General features: G+C 44.1%; 1 pseudogene; it reads right to left on the bottom strand.

Annotated features, from left to right (window-relative positions):
• Positions 1–1,388: 1,388 nt before the first annotated feature.
• LOC129833725 (SUN domain-containing protein 1-like) lies at positions 1,389–23,221 on the bottom strand (annotated as a pseudogene).
• Positions 23,222–25,018: the final 1,797 nt, after the last annotated feature.

Here is a 25,018-nt window from a genome sequence, read left to right as displayed (position 1 = left end):
AACTAAGCCATTCATTTTTTTGTTAACTAAATTCAACACTCTCATTGACCTCCATACAAAAACTCCTCGCTTGGTGAGCGGAAAAAACGTCAGCTGCTGGAGAACACAGATTTTGGGCCCAGTTATCCCTCTCGCTTCGCCTCTTCCTCTCTGCACCAATGTTTAACCCAGAAGGCTCAGACTTTTGTTTCCATGTATGCAGGCCATGTCTCAAATTCAAATTACTATCATGTTACCTTTGGTGTGGTTACATAAGACAGGTTACTTAAACGAAAGTAGGGTTGGTGGGTGTATGAAGAACGTCTAGCAACCCAATGTTTGCGAGTTAAAATCTCATAACAGACAACTTTAGCAACTACTCACTACTTTTTAGCTATTTTGCAACTACTTAGCTAACCCATCCACAACCTTAACCCTTTAACCTAACAATGCTAACATTAGCCAACATTGGGAACAACAAATTGTAATTCGTAACATAGCATACGCATTGCAAATTTGTAACATATTGTACAAATTGCAATACATAACATATAAATTATCATTCGTAACATATCATACGAAATGGACGGACATTACAAATTAATACCATTCCAAACGTAACATATACTAATTTCAGTGCCCAGTATTTTCGTTGACTATGTTATGTCTACCCCGGAGTCCAGGTTGCACTAGGCCATGGCTCCAGCAGACCTGCTCTGACTTGGAGCCAAGGTTAGGCCACTGGTACTTTTCAGCATGCTTTTACATAACAATGGCTTACTGTGAACATGGGTTTACATCTTCGACGGTTAACACCTTCCCAAAAAGCAACGGTCTTGATTATGCAGTTATTGATCCTGCTCTTCACAAGTCCTCATCTCTCAGCCCTAGATATGGAAACACCTCCCTAGTATAAAAATCAGGGTGTATACACTAGTGTAACACTGCTGTTACAGTCAAAAAGCAGCATGAGTCGCGTTCATTGAGCAGCTCATGTGAGAGAATATAGCTACTCTTTGCTATTGCTGCCCCTCCCTTATTGTTGAGTATAGCGACCCCTACTGGGCGAGAGATACTACCACCCCAGATGACAAGCTATGACTAGGGACTGCTGCATTTGAGAATTATGCACCGAGCATTTTCTCTGTTCAGTCTAGGATATAAAAACTGTCCATATAGCATTATTGCCATTTACTGGACTGGACATGATGGGTCAGAATCTGTGTGAATGGGGGCACACTTCAGGAAGATGGGTGGAGAATCAGACTTTAACCAAGCTGTGCCTGTGGGACATGATAAAACAAAACAGCCACATTTTTTTGAACTTCTCAGCCTAACATTTCCTTTCAAAGTTCTTTAAAAAAAGCAAAAATACTTTTTAAAATAAATGACCGTTACTTTACAACAACTGGAAATGAAGGTCTTTATTTGAACATTTCTTACAAGTTACAAAAGACAAAAATAAAATTATATTTAAAAAAAACACCTGTATAGTCCAAAGCCAATTTTACAAATAGTCTGAAAAGCCTTTACAAAATATATTACACAGATTGCTGAATCAGTAAATCGGGACAAACAAATAAATAATGAGATTTACAACTGGGCACTTTTAGATTATCGATAAAAGGTTAATGGTCAAAGCCTGATTTCTGTGGCTGAAGGGACCAGTGCAAGATATCCTTAACTTACTTGAGCAGTAATTCCCTTTAAAAACAAACTAAATCAACATTTTAATAACTGCAGGATATACATCTTTCAAAGCATTTGACATTAGTAGACTTAAAATGACATACTATTGACAAAATGTATACTATTGACAAAATGTACACGTTCACATTATTCGTAAGAGAACATGCTAAAACCTGGTTTAACCATGTGCGAGAAGGGGCTCAACACGCAATAATCCAGTTTGGTCTCAGAATACGTTTAGCTCATGTCTAAATAGACTGAGAAAAATGTACTTGAAACATTTTTCAACCAGTAGTAAAGCACTGATTGTCATCCAATACATTTTTGCATAATGTACCTCCAGTCATCTGCAGAACATTCAAATGTAGGCAGGGTGGTCTGCTCTGTGCCATCAGTTGATACTGGGCTGACCGTGCACTCTGATACGGTAGAGGCAGGTGTACTCCGTGTGTCCCCAGTTGGACAGCACCCGAACCTCAATGATCTGATAGGCTTTATCGTTCTCCTCCTGTGGATAGATAGCAAAGGACACTCAGTTTACACTCAAGTAGCAAGACCTATAACTTGCCAAGTCACCATCTCTAATAGTGCTAGAGATAAATGCCATGTGGACAGTGTCGGGAAAGCTACTCTGAAATCATAGTTTACCAAACTACCAATTACTTAAGATGCTAAAGCAAGCTAAATATACTGTAGTTGACTTAACTAAAGCTACTTTGAAACAGTAGTTCACTACATCCAAGCTACTTTGTGATATGATAATCTATCTAAATCTGAAATGTCATTGACGAACAATTGCAAGAACAGATCACTCTGGAATCAGATTTTAACACAATGTGTAATTGAGCCTATTAAACACAAAAATGTGTTTTCAAGTGAGAATTGGGAAGGTCTGATAGCGAAAAAGGACATTCTTGCATATTTCATTTTCTTTTTGCAAAGACAGTGTGTAGTTACAATAGTTAGTTCCTTTTTTGCTGTGTAGCAGTATAACTAACTCCTGAAAAAAAACACCAAGAATTGAATTAAGTTCATCTACCACCAAGCTACTGCAAAATGTAGTTAAACAACATGTAGTTCACTACTCCCGAACACTGCATGTGGACTACTTACATAACATCTACATCTGACCAATCAAGCCCGTTGAGGCAGTGTTGAAGTGTACTTACGGTGACGGGATAAGTCTGTAACGCGTCCCCATCCTCCTGGTAGGTATAGCTGCCAAGTAGCTTACCCTCCTCCTGGTATTCATCCTCCAGACCCTGGAAACCGACGACACGGTTAGAAAACAGCAGAGAGCCACAGCAGTAAGTGTGTCAATCAGTACTGCTTCACCAGAGCACATTCACAGTAAACGTGACTGACTTGAGCATCTGCTAGGTGTTCTTCTGAATGGCTTGTAAAGACAGTAATAACCAACATGTGAAATGTTAAATCGGGTAAGCAGTGTGGCTTACATAGACGTTAAACTGGCGCGGGGCGCTGTCGATGTTGCCTGTTGGCGACATGTCTTTGGGGATGTGCTCCAATGAGAAGGCAGAGGGCACGATCCTCATGGAAAGACGCATCACCAGGTAACCATGGGAACCCTGAAACGCCCAGCAGTTCCCTGGATGGACGTCAGGCTGCAGTAGAAGGGAGAGAGAGAGCATTGATCAGACCAGTGGATGAATGGGTTGGCTAGGCAGTATCAGGAATTAAAACGCTCCCAATATAATCCATTAATGTAATAAAAATCACCAAGCCATCAAAAAAAAGACTAGTCTCGTGTGGTGACTTGAGTCGTACCTGTATGACCACGCGAGGAGACTGTGAGAAGTACCAGAGTGGGAGGCCGAACAGACTCATCAGTGCCGTCTTTGTCTCATACGTCTCAGAGCAGCGAGTGCCCAGGATGTTGCCACCTGCACACACGTAGCCATGATGTCACTTTCACGACCGTACACAAATGTCAGCCACCCTCACAACGAGGGCATAGCTGAAGCCAGTCACAGCAGAAACAGTGTACTGTACAAAGCCAAAACAGATCATTCTAAATAATAGGCAGTAGACAAACAGTCAACGTAGGTCTCCACACCCCGCCACCACAACAGCTGTGAAACTTTACCTCCAGACTCCAGAGCGTAATCCACCAGGCCAGTCCGATCCTGGGAGTAGAGTTTCAGAGCATTCTTCACCATCAGCTGCACATGCTGGAGGAGCAAGAGGGGAACAGGGTTGTTGGGTGAGGAACTGGAATAACGCAGACAGACAAGAAATAAGTCATTTAGAACAACAAAACACTGAATCTAATTTAATTTAACAATATTAAAAAAGTATATATGGCCTCCCGAGTGGCGCAGCGGTCTAAGGCACTGCAACGCAGTGTTGCGGCGTCTCTTCCGGCTGTGACCTAGGCTGTGTCACAACCGGCTGTGACCGGGAGTCCGATTGGGCGGCGCTCAATTTTCCCAGCATCGTCCGGGTTAGGGGATGGTTTGGCTGGGGTAGGCTTTACTTGGCTCATCGCACTCTAGTGACTCCTTGTGGCGGGCCGGGCACCTGCAAGCTGACATCGGTTGTCAGTTGAACGGTGTTTCTTCCGACACATTGGTGCGGCTGGCTTCCGGGTTAAGCGAGCGGGTGTTAAAAAGCGCAGCTTGGCGGGTCGGGGGACGCATGACTCGACCTTCGCCTCTCCCGAGCCTGTTGGGGAGTTGCAGCGATGAGACAAGACCGCAACTGGATATCACAAAATTGTGGAGAAAAGGGGGATAAAACTACAAAAACAAATTATTCAACCAACAAAAACGACAAATGTTTTTTCTTCACAAAATCGCCAAAATCAAACAACCTACCTCCTCGGACATCCCGGCCCCAACAGTGTGCATCACGGTCTGAGAGACAGTCTCAGTGCTGAGCATCTCCTGCCTGGCCCTGCTCTCCTCAAGCTGCAGGCTCACGTTCTGCAGGATGCTGAGCTCCAGGGAGGCCAGAGAGGTCTGCAGGTCGGCCCCGCTCACATAACGCTCAGAAAGCCACTGCAGTAGCGACTCAGGGAGTTCCTTCTCCCCGGGTTCGGAATCTCCGGCCTGCTCACTGCCATAGAACAGGATCCGCAGTTCCCGCCTCACCTGGGGAGACACCTGCTCAGACACCTGTCACAACCACAGAGGTCAAGGGTCAACAGAGCGGATTTATATAAAAGATCTTCAGGAAAAAATATTATGCTGAGATTCAGTCAGATATAATATTGAGTGTCTATACAGGACCAGCTATTCAAAGGAATGGAAGAGGCCATCTGGAAAGGCACATACTGGAGCAATGCATGTATAGAACAGAGAGAGAGAGCGCAAGCAACTCACCATGTCATGGAGTTTGTCCAAGCGGTCACCCATGCCCTGGCATCCCATCACCCCCTGCAGGTCCTGCCTAATGCTCCCCAGTGCCGCCTCCAGGCGTTGCACCTCCGCCAGCAAGGCATCATGGGACTCACTGTCCACACCCACAATCGAAGGGCACACACAGGGAGCAATATTAAACACCACTCGTGATTTCATTCAACTATTACAATCCAAAGGCAAAGGGTTGTGTGCTGAACTCACCTGACTGGCGCAGGAACTGGCGTGGCACTGGCAGTCTCAACTTGCCTCCTCTGCACCTCCTGAAGACATCATCAACATAACATGGATATATGACAACAAATACATTTTATACAGGTTCTACAGTAAGTACAGTCTGTACATTTATATAAAATATTTAACCTCTATTTAACCAGGCAAGTCGATTAAGAACAAATTCTAATTTACAGTGAGGGCAAAAGGCCTTCTGTGGGGACGGGGGCTATACATAGAACGTAGTATAGGATCTATGGATGTGTACCTCTGTCTTGGCAGCCAGTGTCTGCAGTAGAAACTCTAGTTGAGCAAGACGAGACTCTTGGCCCTGCTGCTGCACCACAACCTGCTCCTGCACAACACAGGAAGAGATTAATGAGCACCACAACCTGCTCCTGCACAACACAGGAAGAGATTAATGAGCATCACATCCTGCTCCTGCACAACACAGGAAGAGATCAATGAGCACCACAACCTGCTCCTGCACAACACAGGAAGAGATTAATGAGCATCACATCCTGCTCCTGCACAACACAGGAAGAGATTAATGAGCACCACAACCTGCTCCTGTACAACACAGGAAGAGATTAATGAGCACCACAACCTGCTCCTGTACAACACAGGAAGAGATTAATGAGCAGAGGTAAAAAATAAAAAAAATAAAGTATATATATATATATATATTTTTTAAGTTACCCAAGTAAGCGGACCAAATGATATACTCATTTACTTTTCATTACAAGCACAATTACTATCTGCTCCCTGAAATGGACCCCTGACTATCCAACCTGGAGAATCACCTGTTCCCTCTGCAGTGCTGCATCCTTCTCCAGCTCTCTCCTCAGTAGGGTGAGTCTCTCCTCCAGCAGGCCAGACACCCACAGCCCCATGCCGTCCCTGTCCATCTGGGTGTCCAGCTGCTCTCGTAGAGAATGGTAGAGACCCAGCACTTCTCCGTGCTGCTGCTCCTGCCTCTGGCCCCTTCCCTCCACCTTCTCCCACAGTTGGGCCAGCCTCTGCTCCAACTGGGCCAGGTGCTCGGAGTCCACAGACACGGCCACACTGCCTGGCTGTTCACACACAGGGGAGGGGGATAGGGGTCAGGTCAGCTATACAGAGTATCCGGCCTTATCCATAGAATTGGAAGGTCTTAAGGAAGCTGACAATTATGTAATGGTTGATTGAATACGTGCATCAACACCCCTCCTACCTGTGAGACAGCTGGTGGTGGTGGTGGAGTCATGGTGGACTGCCCGTCTTTGGTCTGGACTTGGGCAGAGGTGAAACTGAGGGGGTAGGCCGTCCTCCACTCAGTGACGTTAACGGCAGGCAATACAGACAGCAGGCTGGACGGACCCCAGTGCCACAGAGCTGGGAGAACATCGAGAACGGAGGATTTAGGAGACGGAAGAGGTCACAGTGGGTGATTGTTCAGTACTATGGATAAGCAGCAGGAGAGCTTTGGGATGGACACCGAGAGCGGTGCTACTCACCCAGTAGGATGAGGAATGGGAGCAAAATCAACAGGAGTTTGAGGAGCTTGGCAGGGTAACTACGACAACAGAAAAACACTTGTTAGTGTGATCACATATTATGGAGCTCCATCCACTACCACATACAGGTCACTGGCAAAATAATGGAAACACTTGAGTACATTTTATGTTGGCGTTTCCTTTAGTTGGGCAGTTACCGGTTCCTTGAGTATTACTCTCAGGCCCAAGAGACTCACCGTGTCAAGACGAAGATGTTGAGCAGAGAGAGAAGGGTAACCAGATGGTACCATCCAGTCCCAAGCCACCAGAAGACCCCCGTCGCTGCCTTGCCTGTACACACAAAGACAGACAGGGAGCAGATTAGTGAGCGTTCTTCAGGGGGCGGGAGGGGTAGACGAGGCACGTAAACACAGCACTAAGGATTAGAGAATCAAGTACATTCACCAGATGAGATAAGAGGCAAGGACATAAATGCAGTGCAACAGGTTACGGGGTTAGTTAGTACAGACAGAGGCGATAAAGAAGGCTGAGCAAAAGTGTTCTCTGTCAGCGTAGATGCACAGTACAGCAGAGAGGAGCCTTTTTCAAGGAGAGCACAGCTTTAGCAAATCGCACCACTCCAATCAAACTCCTGTACAGTGTGACAAATCGCTCCCATTCTTGGCACCGACTTTAAAATGCCCAGAGACAGAAGCAGCAGGCAGAGGGGGGGATCACTTCTGCAGACAGTCTCTGCAGTTTCCTAGCCTAACGCATGGAGCAGTGAATTAGAAATGACGAAACGCAAAGGAAATGAGACAGGTAAGAATGTTAAACGGCAGTTAGTCATCTTAAATGGGAAAAGGTTAGAGAGATAGATATACTCCAAGCCACCATTCTAATGGGTTTCACGTTAGGTAGGCAGACACACAAACTAGCCATGGGGAGACTAGGACTAGGAGGTATCATGCAGGGGTGTATGTGGAGGCTGGTTACACACGGCAAAATTATGACCTGGGGACCTAACTGCCAACCAGGGAACCGACAGCATCCTCCTCATCACGGCCCAGACAGCTGAGCCTGCCTCCTGCCCAACCCACAACACACTTGAGCCTGGGGACCAAAACATAACTTTGTCTACTTACATACAACAGTAAAATAAGGACTAAATGTAGAACTCGTTTCAAGTATATCAGGATAGGCCAGAGTTTGCTGGATTAATAGGTAACCTGTGTAAACAGCGGCGAGCCACAGTGCTCCCAACACGTGGTGTGACCGGGAGGCCCATGTGGTGTTGGTTGCGTGTGTCTCTGCGTGCTGCTTCCGTTTGCAGTCATCACCTATTAGCATCAGCAGGGTGGATGAGCAGCAAAGGCAGAAATTAAACATGAAAATAAAAATGTTTTGAGAGAGAGAGGTAGGCTAAAAAGGCAGGTAGCCTAGCAGTTAAGAGCTCATGGCCAGTAACCAAAAGGTTGATGGTTCGAATCCCCGAGCCGGCAAAGGTTGAAAAAAACTGCCGTTCTTCCCTTGAGCAAGACAGTTAACCTCCCAACAACAACAACTATTCCCCGGCGCCGAAGACGTCGATTAAGGCAGCACCTCTCTGATTGAATGCATTCAGTTGTGCGACTGACATATCCTCTACCAAGAGTACACTAACAAAAAGTACGTGGCAGGTGTGTGTCGTCACAAAGGTTACATAGGCTTACATGACAAATCACACCAACTCACATTCTTCTATTATTCACAGAAAACACATCGCCTTGTAGTACATAGTCAAGGGTTCATGCACAAACAAAGATATCGGTGTGGAGGTCAGTTACTCACACAGAGAGCCAATCAGATTCATGCGCTTCCCGTCAGTCCCCAACTCCTTCACATGCATGCTTCCGCAGTAGCTGGAGAGAGCTGCAACCAATAAGAAAGAAAATCAGATAAAAACTAGCACAGCTACATATCGGTCGAGCATCCCTCTTTCCCTTTCTTCACCTGAACGCAGGCCGAGAGAGCGAATTTGCATGTCACCGGGGCAATAGCCAAAGCGAAGGTAGCCCATTTGTTTGGGAGATAGAGGGTGAAATCTGTGGGGTAAAAGTGCCATACAAACAGCCGAATAGGAAGGTGGAGTGATGTTAAAAGGAGTGAGAAAGCTGTAGGCAGGAAAAGCTGTGTTAGTGTCAGCCTCTGTCCCCCTGTTGAGAAAGATAGAGGACAGTCAGAACCTGTCCTGCAACCTCCAGTGTCAGTGCCGAGTCAGTACAGTGCAAGAGATTGGTGGACTGCAAGCAGGGGTATTCCTAACATCAAGTTTCAACCAGTGACAACTTAGTACAGTCCCATGCAAATCATGCAACACCTGACTTGTGGATGCCCAACCCCGATGAATAATCTTTCAGCCTTTAAAAAAGCAAAGTGGAATACCTCCATTAACACATTTCCTGCCCCCACTGCCCATCTTCAGCAGAGCAGCCTGTATGAGCCCAGTCACTACAGACACTGTGGAAGCAGCTGCCCTCCTGCTATGTTGCAGACTGGTGTCGAATACTGACCACAGCCCACCGAAAGAGACAGAGGATATTAAAAGGGAATAATCCGGCCTCCCGAGTGGCACAGCGGTCTAAGGCACTGCATTGCGGTGTTACTACAGCCTGGGGTTCGATCCCAGGCTGTGTCATTACCGGCCGTGACCGGGAGTCTCATTGGGCGGTTGACCTAGCGCCGTCCAGGTTAGGGGAGGGTTTCGCCGGTGGGGGCTTTCTTTGGCACTCTAGCGACTCCTTGTGGCGGGCCTGGGTGTCTGCAGGCTGACTACAGTCGTCAGTTGAACGGTGTTTCCTCCAACACGTTGGTGGGGCTGGCTTCCAGGTTAAGCGAGTGGGTGTTAAGAAGCACGGTTTGGCGGGTCATGTTTTCGGAGGACGCATGGCTCGACCGTCGCCTCTCCCAAGCCTGTTGGGGAGTTGCAGCGACGAGACAAGATCGTAATCACGAAATTAGGGAGAAAAAGGGGGCCAATAATCCAGATTGTATAATTATGTTGCACTTTAGCAAAGCATTGTCAGATTTCCTGACAGCCTATGCAAATCATGTGGTGGTAGCCTATCTCAGCACTACGCCGCTGTTAAGAATGCAGGAAAAAGTTGAGATCCAACTAAAACGTTGAATTATCCGCTATCATTATTATTTATGACACAAAAGTGGGACGCTGCAAGGCAGATATGAGAGAGAGAGTGAAAGGCAACGCTGGCGCTTTAAAGACAGCAAGAAGCCGAGCCGGCGCAGAAGCTGATACCTTCTCCATTCTTGTGTGTCCTCATCAGTACACTCTTTAAGAGCAGTGAGAAGACGTATGCCACAGAGGCTGCTGCCCTCCTGCTCACACGCACACAGGTGTCCGAGACGGACACCAGCAGACCTGAATCAAATCGATTCAACTTTATTGAAAATGCACAAAATCACAATGAATGTCAAATGTAAGAAAATGAAAATTGACATACTTGTGCATCAGCAATGACAACAACAACAAAAAAACACTGTGGATGATATGCCTTCAAATGGAATGGGAAGGAAAAACACTCCCAGATACAACACATGCAGTACTGAGCGCATTCATATTATAGTACTTGGCTCTCACCCGTTTTGTGCTTGCGGCTCTTGTCCCTGGCGTAGACCATGGAGGGAGGGGACGTAGAGGGGGCTGTCAGGTCCTGGTAGCTGGTGGCAGAGCAGGCACCAGTGGAGGACGAGGAGTAGGTGCTTAGAGCCTCATGTCTGTCCGAGGGGATAGGGAAGTCCTTACAGAAGCTACCATTCACCATGGAGGTCTGGGTCTGTACAGAGTTAATGTCTCCGTTGGTCCCACACATACTGTGGTCTACCTTCACGGTCCGCTCTGTAACGCACAGACAGATTTGATAATGAAACACAAAATTGGCCTTTTTTTAAAAGGAATCCATTCAAGACACTGATGTCTCAAGCATGACAAGTAATTGTGATCGATAAGGTCGAAAAAAAAAAAAAAAGACCTTTATCTTCAGAAGCTTCATCCAAACCCCAGAAGCTGCCGACCAGCGTGCGCTCCTGGATGCACGACTTGTCCAGCATGGAGGCGTCACTGGCGGTCACGCTGCTGTTGTGCTGCTGGGAGCCATGCTGGCTCTTACGGGGCGTGGTGCAGAGCAGAGACTGGGAGCAGGAGACAGAGTGCTGCTGAGACCTCCTGCTCTTCAACCCCCTGGGAGAGGGAGAAGTGAACAGTCAGATTAGACATGGAAGCCACACGCAGGCCCAAATCCATAGAAAGAATCCCAGGGCAGCAGCAGCATCACTTACTTGGACTCTCTGCGACTGGCTCCTCCTGCGCTGAAGGAGGCACCGTGGTACACGTTGTGGTTCAGATTAGAGTCTAGGCTGTCGTCGCCATAGAGACCAGTGATAGAGTGCAGACGCAGGCTCCGCCGAGACATCCTGGGAGACTCGAAAACACTGGAGTGATCCTGTGCTCCTTCTCAAAGTCCAGGGCTGTTGTTAAGAAGCTAGAGCTGGGAAAACAAGGACGAAAAGACAGGAACGCATTTAGATGAACATTCATATAATAAACATTTAATTTTCTAAGCAACAGTGAATCATTTGATTGGCAACATCAATGATTCTAATTCTAACATCATACGTCACGCAAAAATACCAAAATAGAGCCTAGTATTTAACTTCCTCTTCCTCTAGCATGCAGACAAAGCATGGAAGGCGCAATTGTTCCCCAATGGCAGCAAACATCTTAACGTAATGGCACTGTCACCCTCTGCTAGTAGTGCAAAGCTGAGAGGCTGCGGTTGTTCTATTCCCCTGTCACCACACAGGGCTGGTTTGACAGGAAATGAGCACTGATGCTCCCCCATCACAGTAAAGAACACAGGAAGAGAAATGAGGCCACATGTTGGGGCCTTCTCTAGACATGGTGATATTACAGCAAGAGTTGGGGACCTACATCTACTGGCAGCTGCTATAGACACACTTCTCCCATATTCCTTGCCCAGATTTCAACAGAGATGAGTTATGCTCAACATAGCCCTGCCAAGAAAAAGAAAAAAAAGAAAACTGTTGTTGCCATCTCTCAAGGAACAATCTCTGGCATTCATATTGTTCGCCTTTGAAACCGTTTCTAAATCTGTACACGCGACTGATACCAGAAACGATCATTGGGCTAACTGAAGTCCCAGTTGGGAATAGCACAACGGTAGTACAACGTAGCGGTAACTTTCCATATAACAATGCATGACAGGCTATTACAGCCTGAAACCTAATCTCTATAATAAAACACACACACACACACAGAGCAAACAGGAGTAACCCTGCCTGCTGTCTAAAAATAGGCAAGCGCACAGACAAAGAACATAATGAAAGAGGATGATACATACAGATCCCCCCCACATCACCCAGCTCTCCAGAGTCCACCTCTCGTCACCGTCGCTCATCCCAGGGAAAAGCAGACAAACATCACAGACACTCACGCGAGACAGGGGAGATCAGGCAACTTAACACTACTTAATACTGTATGTAGCCAACGCTTCGTGTTTACTTCCTGTTGCCAGCGATAGACAAGCCTATTAGAGATTAAACTCCCCCCTCCCTTATCCTCTCCTCCTGTCTCTACAAAACAATTACACCAATCTATGAATTATGCACTTTGACATGATGAGTGATGTCAGTCCTTAGGTACACAAAAAGGAGGAAGAGACTTGTTTAAAAAAAAAAATTATTGTGAAAAAAAACACAAAAAAGTTACATATTGGGATGTTCTTTTTTATGATATATTGTATTGCAATATTATTTTTGCACTAGTAGTGTGTACCTGCACCAAAACTCCATATTTTTTTCCTCCATAACTTTTTCAAAAATAGAGAGCCAATTTGTTTAACACTTATTTCCATGACTGATCAAAACTCATTTTCATGGCTGTCTCTTGTTGCTCTGCAGCAGACATGGTGAGCAATATGTTTGGAACATGATCGTATCGCAATACATATCGTATCGACACCTAAGTATCATATCTTGAGGCCCCTGGCAATTCCCAGTGTCCACATCAGTGTCCCAGAGCTTATCTAATATGATCTCATACACGAAAGGAGAAACTCTCCAGGGCCCTTGCCCATGTAAAAAACAACAACAAATCACCCTGCTCTCCGGTTCTTTCCCTCCATGTCTTTCTATTCATGTCCTAAATTAAGCTGAAAGGATTACAGAGGGCCTTGGCAGAGCCAATTATGTGCTTTCCGCTGCATTGTCTGTTGCCCCTCCTGCCCCCTGCTAGGGGCACTCTATGCCCCTCCGTGGGACAGCAGTGAGTACTCAGCAGTCTCACCCAAATCCCCAGTCTGGGGTCTGGGCCAGGGGAGCCAGGCCCAGGACAGCTGCAGTGAGACCAGGCTGATGGGTACAGCAGTCCCTCTTCCTCTCGCACTCAGGGAAAAAAGTACAAGACATAATTGTCACGGTTCTTACCCATCAGCTCCTGCACACACACCAAGTTGGTTATAGTTCAGACTAGAGGTTCTCAGCTCCAAAAAGTTGCACGCGGACAGACCCCAGGACAATCAGACCCGGACGGACCCGACGACAACAAGACCTAGACCCGATCTGTACCCTAATGGACCAGTGACAAAAACAAAACAAAAAAAATGCTCTCTGTTCAACGAATAGGTCTTTATATGTTGGCTAGGCCTTATATAAGTCAATTCATAGGCTATGCAGAGCAGTGGTCAGGTCCATTCGGCTGTAGTTACATAGACCCAATGACAAACAAACATGACCCGACCCTGAGGGAAAAGTTTGAAATTTGGACCTGGACCCGTGAACACCTCTGAAACAGACATTCAATCATGACATATGACGGTTACTTGATTCCAAAACATAGTGAGTATGTTTACATGCACACTAATAATAATTTGATATTAAACTGATTATGGCAGTAGTCATGTAAACTTAACTCTGCCTATTAAGGTTATAATCGAAATAAGCAGTTTAAATCGGAGTTCCAGCGTTGGCGCAAGCGTCCCTCTTCTCCGCGAGGGAAGGGAGTTCAGAAAAACTGAAATTATGCAATTTAGAAATAGTTTTCACGTATAGGCTTCCAAAAATAACATGGTGGCTGTTGTAGAACGTTTCTTTTGATTGGCAATTTCCTTAAACCAAACTATTATATTTCTGATGATTCACAATATTGATTGTGTGCATGTAACAGTACAAAACAGAATAACTCAATGCCATTCTCGTTGCCTGACACACTGAATTCTTCCGTTGCTCTATCATTCGCTACATACTTCAGTCTGCCATAATTTAAAATTGTTTGTGGTGACAAACAGGATTGTACAAAACAAAGTAATCAGCGATTGGACCAGTATCAAAAGGCAATGACATTTTCAAAACGTTGCTTTACCCACGTGTGTTCTGGCCCAACCCATCAGTTTCTGGACCCAATCAGACGGTTAGAATGGGTTTGCGTTCTATAAGGGTCAGGGGGGCGGAGTCAAATTGCGGTGAAGAAACAAACGAGCGTGGTGTGGCGTTCCGCCGGAGCAATGAGTCTGGGTAACCAGGCAACCATTCTTGGTCTATCACAAATTTTAGGGTTAATCGATGGTCCAACTCCCGAAAATGCTAAATAGATCATTAGGGCCGATACCAGTATCACGATACTTCTTAGGCAAGGAAACAAAACACGAAGCAGATTTTAACTTATTTAGGAAAGCAGCCCTCATGTTGGAAAGAAACATGTCACATTTATTTTCCAAGCTATAGCGCACAATATTTTACATACAGCAGTTTTTTTAAATGACCGAAGAGTTTACCTCATCTCACCACACAGATCTACATTTATTTCCAAAAACATGTCTATAATGAAGTATGCCCAACTGTTGTCTGAGAAGCTCTTAAAGCATATGAGGAGGTTGTATCAGGTCTTACTCTTCACATAAGAAAAAGACCAATAAAGAATGAGAAATACAATTACAGAATTCACGATTTAGAAAGAAAACGCAGATTAAATAGAGATGTAGACACCCTTACACAGTTGAACACTTTGAAGCTTGAACTATAGCTAGATTACAAAATGGGAAGTCTCCTGGTGATGATGGATTCCCAGTGAAATTTTACAGACAATTTAATCCCAAATCACTAAAGCCTGTTACATATGCTAACAGCAGCTCTAGAGAAAAATGTACTTACCCAATCACTGTTTGGCTACAATCACCCAATTTAAAAAAGATAGATAAGGATGGATTGTCATTGCAGAACCTTCCGCTCAGTTTAATTTTTGAATGTGGATTATAAATTAATTGCTAAGGTATTGGCTTTTCGCATAGAAATAGTACACTGAACAAAAATAAAACACGTAGTGTTGGTCCCATGTTTAATGATCTGAAATAAAATACATTTTTACACAAAGCTTATTTCGCTCAAATTTGTTTACATCCCTGTTAGTGAGCATTTCTCCTTTGCCAATATAATCCATCCATCTGACAGGTGTGGTATATCAAGAAGCTGATTAAACAGCATGATAATTACACAGGTGCACCTTGTGCTAGGGACAATAAAAGGCCACTAAAATGTGTAATTTTGTCACAACACAATGCCACAGATGTCTCAAGTTGAGGGAGCGTGCAATTGGCATGCTGACTGCAGGAATGTCCACCAGAGCTGTTGCCAGAGAATTGAATGTTCATTTCTCTACCATAAGCCGCCTCACGACCACAGACCATGTGTAACCACGCCAGCCCAGAACCTCCACAACCAGCTTCTTCACCTGCGGGTCTCGTCTGAGACCAGCCACACAGACAGCTGATGAAACTGGGTTCGCGCAACCAAATAATTTCTGCACAAACTGTCAGAAACAGTCTCAGGGAAGCTAACCTGCGTGCTCTTCATCCTCACCAGGGCCTTGACCCGACTATAGTTCGACGTTGTAACTGACTTCAGTGGGCAAATACTCACCTTCAAATGGCCACTGGCATGCTGGAGAAGTATGTTCTTCACGGATTAATTCCAGTTTCAACTGTACCTGGCAGATAGCATGTAAGGAGTCATGTGGGTGAGCGGTTTGCTGATTTAAATGTTGTGAACAGAGTGCCCCATGGTGGGGTTATGGTATGGGCAGGCATAAGCTACTGACAACGAACACAATTGCATTTTATCGATGGCAATTTTACTGCACAAAGATACCGTGACGAGATCCTGAGTGTCACGTTCTGACCTTAGTTCCTTTGTTTTGTCTTTTGTTTTAGTTGGTCAGGGCGTGAGTTGGGTGGGTAATCTATGTTTTCTATTTCTGTGTTGGTATTCTGTGTTTGGTCTGATATGGTTCTCAATCAGAGGCAGCTGTCATTCGTTGTCCCTGATTGGGAACCATATTTAGGTAGCCTGTTTTCTGTCGGGTTTTGTGGGTGGTTGTTTTCAGTCTTTGTGTGTCTGCACCAGATAGAACTGTTTCGGTTTTCACTTTGTTGTTTTTGTATTTTGAGTTGTTCACTTTCATTAAATAAGATGAACAATTACCACGCTGCGCATTGGTCCTCCGATCCTTCAAACTTCTCCTCCTTAGGAAGACGACAGCCGTTACACTGAGGCCCATTGTCGTATCATTTATCTGCTGCCATCACCTCATGTTTCAGCATAATGCACAGCTCCATTTCGCAAGGATCTGTACAGAATTCCTGGAAGCTGAAAATGTCCCAGTTTTTCCATGGCATGCACTCACCCATTGAGCATATTTGGGACGCTCTGGATCGACATGTAAGACAGCGTGTTCCAGTTCCCGTCAATATCCAGCAACTTCGCACAGCCATTGAAGAGGAGTGGTACAACATTCCACAGGCACAGCCTGATCAACTCTATGTGAAGGAGATGCATGAGGAAAATGGTGGTCACACCAGATTCTGACTGGTTTCCTGATCCACACCCCTACCTTTAAGGTATATGTGACCAGCAGATGCATATCTGTATTCCCAGTCATATGAAATCCATAGATTAGGGCCCAATGAATTTATTTCATTTGACTGATTTCCTGAAATGAACTCAGTAAAATCATTGAAATTATAGCATGTTGCATTAATGTTTGTTCAGTGTAATAAAAAAAACTTGATTCACTTAGATCAAACAGGGATCATAAGGAGTAGGATTTCTTCTTACCAGGAACTTGAACTTTCCAAAAGTGGCAGTATCATTGTATGCTGAAAAAGTATTCGAGAGTGGAATGGACATATTTGAGGGCAGTCTTTAAAAAAACACACACGTTCGGTCTGGTATTTATTTCCTGGATTGAGCTATTGTATAAATCCCCCAAAGCAGGTAGAAGTACAAATGGACTAATCTCAGCTCCATTTAAGTTAAGAGGAACAAGACAGGGATGCCCTCTGTCCAGTTATTTATTTTCTTTAGCCACGGAACTCCTAGCATCAATAAATCAGAACCCATTGCTCAATCCTGGGAATAGAGATTGGTGGATAACAACATGTGATATCATTGTATGCAGATTACATTTTACTGTATTTATCTGAACCAGAACATTATGTCATAATTTCTTTTGTAACTGTTGGACACGTATGGTACTGTGTCAGGATTCAAAGTAAATTGGGAGAAAATTAGAAAGTGGGAATAATTTCAGTTGACTTTTCAAACTTGGAAAGTAGATTTCAGTGGAATTGGACAAAGGCACATGCCATGGGTGTTTTGATACCAAGCAATTTGGAGGAGGCCTATAAAATCAACTACTCTCCTTTACTAGATAAGATTCAATCTGATGTTCAGAGATGGAGAACTCTTCCCATTTCTATGTTAGGTAGGGTGAACATATCACAACGGTTGATTCATTTAGTCCAAGCCTTACCAGTTTCAGTTCCATCCAACTTCTGTAAGAAAATAAATGGCCTACTCTCCAATTTTATTTGGAATGGTAAGAACAAGAGCCAAATTGAATGTTTTACACTTACATTAAAGCTGGAGGTCTTGGACTGCCTCCTATGAAAATGTATTACTGGGCCACACAACTGTCTTCACTTAAACAATGGACAGCAGACTATCCTTGTGCTTGGAGGAGTATTGAAGCCATAAATGTAATGCCATATAAATAAATAAATATTTATATATATTTATTTCACTACTTTGGGTTTGTCCAAGGCTTTAAAGAAAAAAGACAACCCAATGATTTTCATTCAAATTCGGGAAAACGTACATAAATTCATGAAACGGAATAAATCCATAGCGCCAGGCATTCCTTTTTGGACCAACCCAACATTATCTCCAGCATTTAAAGACAAATACCTTTAAGTCCTGTTCCCAAAGTGGCATCATACATTTTGAGCATATGTATTATAATGGCTCTCTTTCATTAAATAAATTACAAGAAAATGTGGGTATGTAAGAGCAATTTCTTAAAAAATTCTTACAACTAAATAAAATCTTGAAAAAAAATACAAAAAGAAGCTGCAATGCCAAAGTTGACTGCAAAGTTACAGTGCATTCGTAAAGTATTCAGACCCCTTGGCTTTTTCCACATTTTGTTACGTTACAGCCTTATTCTAAAATGGATTGAATTGGTCCCACACCCCTCAATCTACATACAATACCCCATAATGACAAAGCAAAAACAGGTTTAGACATTTTTGCAAATGTATAAAAAAATGTAAGGGAAATATATTTACATACTTATTTACATAAGTATTCTGACCCTTTACTTAGTAATTTGTTGAAGCACCTTTGATTACAGCCATGAGTCTTCTTGGGTATGATGCTACACACTTGGCACACCTGTATTTAGGGAGTTTCTCCTATTCTTCTCTGCAGATCCTCACGCTCTGTCAGGTTGGATCGGGAGCATCGCTGCAGCCATTTTCAGGTCTCTCCAGAGATGTTAGATCGAGTTCAAGTCCAGGTTCTCGCTGGACCACTCAAGGACATACAGAGACTGGTCCCGAAGCCACTCCTGCGTTGTTTCGGCTGTGTTCTTAGGGTCATTGCCCTGTTAGAAGGTGAACCTTCACCCCAGTCTGAGGTCCTGAGTGCTCTGCAGCAGGTTTTCATCAAGGATCTCTCTGTACTTTGCTCCGTTCATTTTTGCCTCAATCCCAACTAGTCTCTCAGTCCCTGCCGCTGAAAAACATCCCCACAGCATGATGCTACCACCACCATGCTTCCCCATAGGGATGGTGCCAGGTTTCCTCAAGACGTGACGCTTGGCATTCAGGCCAAGGACTTCAATTTTGGTTTCATCAGACCAGAGAATCTTGTTTCTCATGGTCTGAGAGTCCTTTAACTGGAGCTTCCGAGTGGCGCAGCGGTGTAAGGCACTGCATCTCAGTGCTAGAGGCATCATTACAGACCCTGGTTCAATCCTTGGTTGTATCACAAACGGCCGTGATCGGGAGTCCCATAGGGCGGCACACAATTGGCCCAGCATCGTCCAATTTAGGGGAGGGTTTGGCCTTCATTGTAAAATATGAATTTGTTCTTAACTGACTTGTCTAGTTAGGTAAAGGTTAAAACTCCAAGCGGGCTGTCATGTGCCTTTTACTGAGGAGTGGCTTCCGTCTGGCCACTCAACCATAAAAACCTGATTGGTGGAGTGCTGCAGAGATGTTTGTCCTTCTGGAAGGTTCTCCCATCTCCACAGATGAACTCTGGAGCTCTGTCAGAGTGACCATTGGGTTCTTGATCACCTCCCTAACCAAGGCCCTTCTCCCCCAATTGCTCAGTTTGACCAGGCAGCCAGCTCTAGGAAGAGTCTTGGTGGTTCCAAACTTCTTCCATTTAAGAATTATGGAGGCCACTGTGTTCTTGGGGACCTTCAATGCTGCAGAAATGTTTTGGTACCCTTCCCCAAGCCTGTGCACAATCCTGTCTCCAAGCTCTACGGACAATTCCGTCAACCTCATGACTTGGTTTTTGCTATTCCATGCACTGTCAACTGTGGGACCTTATATAGACAGGTGTGTGCCTTTCCAAATCATGTCCAATCAATTGAATTTACCACAGGTGGACTCCAATCAAGTTGTAGAAACATCTCAAGGATGATCAATGGAAACATGACACACCTGAGCTCAATTTCGAGTCTCATAGCAAAGGGTCTGAATACTTATAAAAAATAAAATAAAAACATTTACATACATTTGCAAAAATGTATAACCTGCTTCCACTTTGTTATTATGGGGTATTGTGTGCAGATTGAGTAAAACAAATATTTTCATAAATTTTAGAATAAGGCTTTAACGTAACAAAATGTGAAAAAGGGAAGGTGTCTCTATACTTTCCGAATGCACTGTAAATCATTTCAAATTCCTTATATTAAGCAAATGTGCACAATTTTCTTGTTTTATTTACAGAGTCACGGGCACACTCCAACACTCAGACATAATTTACAGATAAAGCATGCGTTTAGTGAGTCTGCCAGATCAGAGGAGGTAGGGATGTTCTCTTGATAAGTGTGTGAATTGGACCATTTTCTTTTTGGATGTCAAGGAAAATGTATAGAGTAAAAAGTAAATTATTTTCTTTAGGAATGTAGTGAAGTAGCTGTTCTGCCTGCGGTTATGGAACCGCCACCTGTCCCAGACCTGTTGTTTTTCAACTCTTAATGATCAGCTATGAAAAGCCAACTGAAAATTATTCATGATTATTATTTGACCATGCTTGTCACTTATGAACATTTTTGAACATCTTGGCATAGTTCTGTTATAATCTCCACCCGGCACAGCCAGAAGAGGACTGGCCACCCCTCATAGCCTGGTTCCTCTCTAGGTTTCTTCCTAGGTTTTGGCCTTTCTAGGGAGTTTTTCCTAGCCACCGTGCTTCTACACCTGCATTCTAGCTGTTTGGGGTTTTAGGCTGGGTTTCTGTACAGCACTTCGAGATATTATCTGATGTACGAAGGGCTATATAAAATAAAATTGATTGATTGATTGAAGTAAAAGTAAAAATTGTCAAAAATATAAATAGTAATGTAAAGTACAGATACTCCAAAAAACTACTTTCAAATTATTTTTACTTAAGTACTTTACACCACTGCTGCAAAGTAGGCTTACCTGGCAGAAGTATATCATGAGTAAGTATATAATTTGTATCTATTACTTGTAATTTGGTAACTTTGCCATAAAATGAGCAGCAGCTGTACAGAAAGAACCATTGCTAGACCGGCAAAGACAGCACATTCAGCACTCACTAGACTCGCAATTAAAAGGGCCAGATGCAAAATTAGAAGGGGATTATACAAAAAAAGGTCACATTTTCTTCCAGACCTAAAAAAAAAAAGACTTACGGGATTTAACCATTGACTTGGACACAAAACATCCAATTGCATTGTTTCTATGAACAATTGTACATTTGAGAGTGATTTATAAAAAATGAATGTTAACCTTAAAATAAAACTGAGAAAACAATTTACGGAAAAAAAATCCGATTGTTTTGGGCCCCCCTTAGAGCTGTTTTTTAAACATTATTTTAGCAGATATATTGACAGAACAGTGCACTATTTTCACTTGTACACCAAGGAATGGGGGAAGAGTTGCAGGGGATAAAAGAGAAGAATGTGCCTATTTGAAAGCTAAAAAAATAATAATAATTGTAGCTCCCGACATGTTTCATTTAAAAAAAAGTAGCGCTCATGCTAGGAAAGGTTGGAGACCGCTGGCCTAAAACTACCCAATCAAAATATTATCTATCCCTCAGGATTAAAAGTGGCCACAAGAGCTGGCAGTTATAAACTGTTAAAATTCCAGTCATTAAAAATCTTAATTCCAAAATGTCTAACCCCCAACAAAGTGTGAGAAATAGCTACTAGTGTTGCTTGTTCTTTCCTCCAGAGTTTGCAACTCATGAAGCTACACACAATTATCTTTGGTAAATTGTGAAGGGAGAATGTCAAATGTCACTTTAGTAGCCTTTTCAAACTTGAACCAATGAGCGAGGGAGTTCGATTAAGCTGAACCGCGGTGCACCAGTCTATGGGCAAAAGTGGAGCATCTCCCTTCTCAAATCGAAATCAAATGTGACTTGTCACATGCTTCATAAACAACAGGTGTAGGCTAACAGTGAAATCCTTACTAACATGTTATTTTTCAAAAATGTAGAGTGAAAGAAAATAGTGACAAGGAATAAATACACAGTGAATAACTAAAAACAGTGAGTGATGAACAGTAAATAATGAACAGTAATCTGCGAGCTCGGCCATGTTGTCAAGGCTGAATGGTGCATCATAAAGAAACATACACCTCTTTTCCATATAACATATTTTTGAATTCCAGACTAGTCTTAATTTGGGGAGACAGTTAAATCGTTTATATGAAAATAAACCCATTACTCCACGTTCTTAGCCTACATCACTTTTGTTTTGAGCCGACATCAACGTCGACCAGAGCAGGGCACCTGCGTCCAGTTCGCGTAAACATTTGCTATGTTGTAGAATGGTTAGTACTGAACGACACGTTTCACTAAAACGTCGTTGTACGTTTTTAAAGTGACTACGTTTGCTCTCGTTTTGTGGGTGTGGCTTGAAGCAATGCGTTGCCATAAAAGGGAGGTGGCCATGCTGCCAGGGTTTACCAACCCAACCCCTTCCAGTGTACAGTACCGTTTCCGTTCAATTGAACTATTAAGAAAGAAAAAATTACTGAACGCCGCCCTGGCCCACACCCGGAAGGCAGCCCGGTTCAAAAACGAATGCTATCAATTTTCACCCGATACAATCTCCTATACCGTGGCACCCCGGACAGATAATCGAAACCCCTCAATCAGCGCAATGTTCAAGGGAGGCTGAGAGCCTCACGCCCAATGGTAATTTGCCGTGGGCGGAATCCCGCGAAAAATGAACTGTCAAACAACAATATCGCTACTTACACACCCATCTTCTGCACATCTATCACTCCAGTGTTTAATTGCTATATTGTAATTATTTCGCCACTATGGCCTATTTATTGCAGTACCTCCCTTATCCTACCTCATTTGCACACACTGTATATAGACTATTGTATTAATGACTGCATGTTTGTTTATTCCATGTGTAACTCTGTTGTTTGTGTAGCACTGCTTTTCTATATCTTTGCCAGGTCGCAGTTGTAAATGAGAACTTGTTCTCAACTAGCCTAACGTTACACGGTTAATGAAGGTGAACATAAAAATTTAAAAAAGTCTGAATGTTTCCACCTACCTGGCTGGGCTGATGGGACAGGTGATGCGCAGTGATTTCTCAGAACAGTAGCATTTCTCCGTCATATACCTAGCGTGGAGGTGTACATTAGATAGATAACGTTAGTTTGACAAAGATGCGTGGCAGGCTCTCAAAATTAAACTAATCTCCGAATCCTTACAAACCAAAGTAACGTTACATTTACACGTGAGTCTCAATATAACCATGAAAAATTAATTAAAAATATCTCACAAGAGTAAGGTTATCGACATTTCTCTAATCTCTACTATTCCACGGACCACAGTGTCGGTGACTGACCAACATATATTCTTCTGATGTTTTATGGAGGCGGTAAATAAACTTCACTGGTGCTTTATCGCCACCCTGGACTGGAGTAAAACACGGTGCTTTTGTTTTCTTATCTCCACGGACAACAGCTTTTTATGTTATTTGAAGATTCTAAAATGACTGCTGTGTATTTTCACTACATTGAATATACACTGCTCAAAAAAATAAAGGGAACACTTAAACAACACAATGTAACTCCAAGTCAATCACACTTCTGTGAAATCAAACTGTCCACTTAGGAAGCAACACTGATTGACAATAAATTTCACATGCTGTTGTGCAAATGGAATAGACAAAAGGTGGAAATTATAGGCAATTAGCAAGACACCCCCAAAAAAGGAGTGATTCTGCAGGTGGTGACCACAGACCACTTCTCAGTTCCTATGCTTCCTGGCTGATGTTTTGGTCACTTTTGAATGCTGGTGGTGCTCTGACTCTAGTGGTAGCATGAGACGGAGTCTACAACCCACACAAGTGGCTCAGGTAGTGCAGTTCATCCAGGATGGCACATCAATGCGAGCTGTGGCAAAAAGGTTTGCTGTGTCTGTCAGCGTAGTGTCCAGAGCATGGAGGCGCTACCAGGAGACAGGCCAGTACATCAGGAGACGTGGAGGAGGCCGTAGGAGGGCAACAACCCAGTAGCAGGACAGCTACCTCCGCCTTTGTGCAAGGAGGTGCACTGCCAGCGCCCTGCAAAATGACCTCCAGCAGGCCACAAATGTGCATGTGTCAGCATATGGTCTCACAAGGGGTCTGAGGATCTCATCTCGGTACCTAATGGCAGTCAGGCTACCTCTCGCGAGCACATGGAGGGCTGTGCGGCCCCACAAAGAAATGCCACCCCACACCATGACTGACCCATCGCCAAACCGCTCATGCTGGAGGATGTTGCAGGCAGCAGAACGTTCTCCACGGCGTCTCCAGACTCTGCCACATCTGTCACGTGCTCATGTGCTCAGTGTGAACCTGCTTTCATCTATGAAGAGCACAGGGCGCCAGTGACGAATTTGCCAATATTGGTGTTCTCTGGCAAATGCCAAAAGTCCTGCACGATGTTGGGCTGTAAGCACAACCCCCACCTGTGGACGTCGGGCCCTCATACCAGCCTCATGGAGTCTGTTTCTGACCGTTTGAGCAGACACATGCACATGTGGCCTGCTGGAGGTCATTTTGCAGGGCTCTGGCAGTGCTCTTCCTTGCACAAAGGCGGAGGTAGCGGTCCTGCTGCTGGTTTGTTGCCCTCCTACGGCCTCCTCCACGTCTCCTGATGTACTGGCCTGTCTCCTGGTAGCGCCTCCATGCTCTGGACACTACGCTGACAGACACAGCAAACCTTTTTGCCACAGCTCGCATTGATGTGCCATCCTGGATGAGCTGCACTACCTGAGCCACTTGTGTGGGTTGTAGACTCCGTCTCATGCTACCACTAGAGTGAAAGCACCGCCAGCATTCAAAAGTGACCAAAACATCAGCCAGGAAGCATAGGAACTGAGAAGTGGTCTGTGGTCGCCACCTGCAGAATCACTCCTTTTTTGGGGGTGTCTTGCTAATTGCCTATAATTTCCACCTTTTGTCTATTCCATTTGCACAACAGCATGTGAAATGTATTGTCAATCAGTGTTGCTTCCTAAGTGGACAGTTTGATTTCACAGAAGTGTGATTGACTTGGAGTTACATTGTGTTGTTTAGGTGTTCCCTTTATTTTTTTGAGCAGTGTAGTATATATATATATTTTAACTTAAGAAATAGATAATGGTTGTGGTTTG

Source organism: Salvelinus fontinalis, chromosome 1 (assembly GCF_029448725.1).
Source record: "Salvelinus fontinalis isolate EN_2023a chromosome 1, ASM2944872v1, whole genome shotgun sequence".
In the NCBI taxonomy this organism is placed as follows: Eukaryota; Metazoa; Chordata; class Actinopteri; order Salmoniformes; family Salmonidae; genus Salvelinus; species Salvelinus fontinalis.
This window is presented reverse-complemented; position numbering and strand designations above follow the sequence as displayed.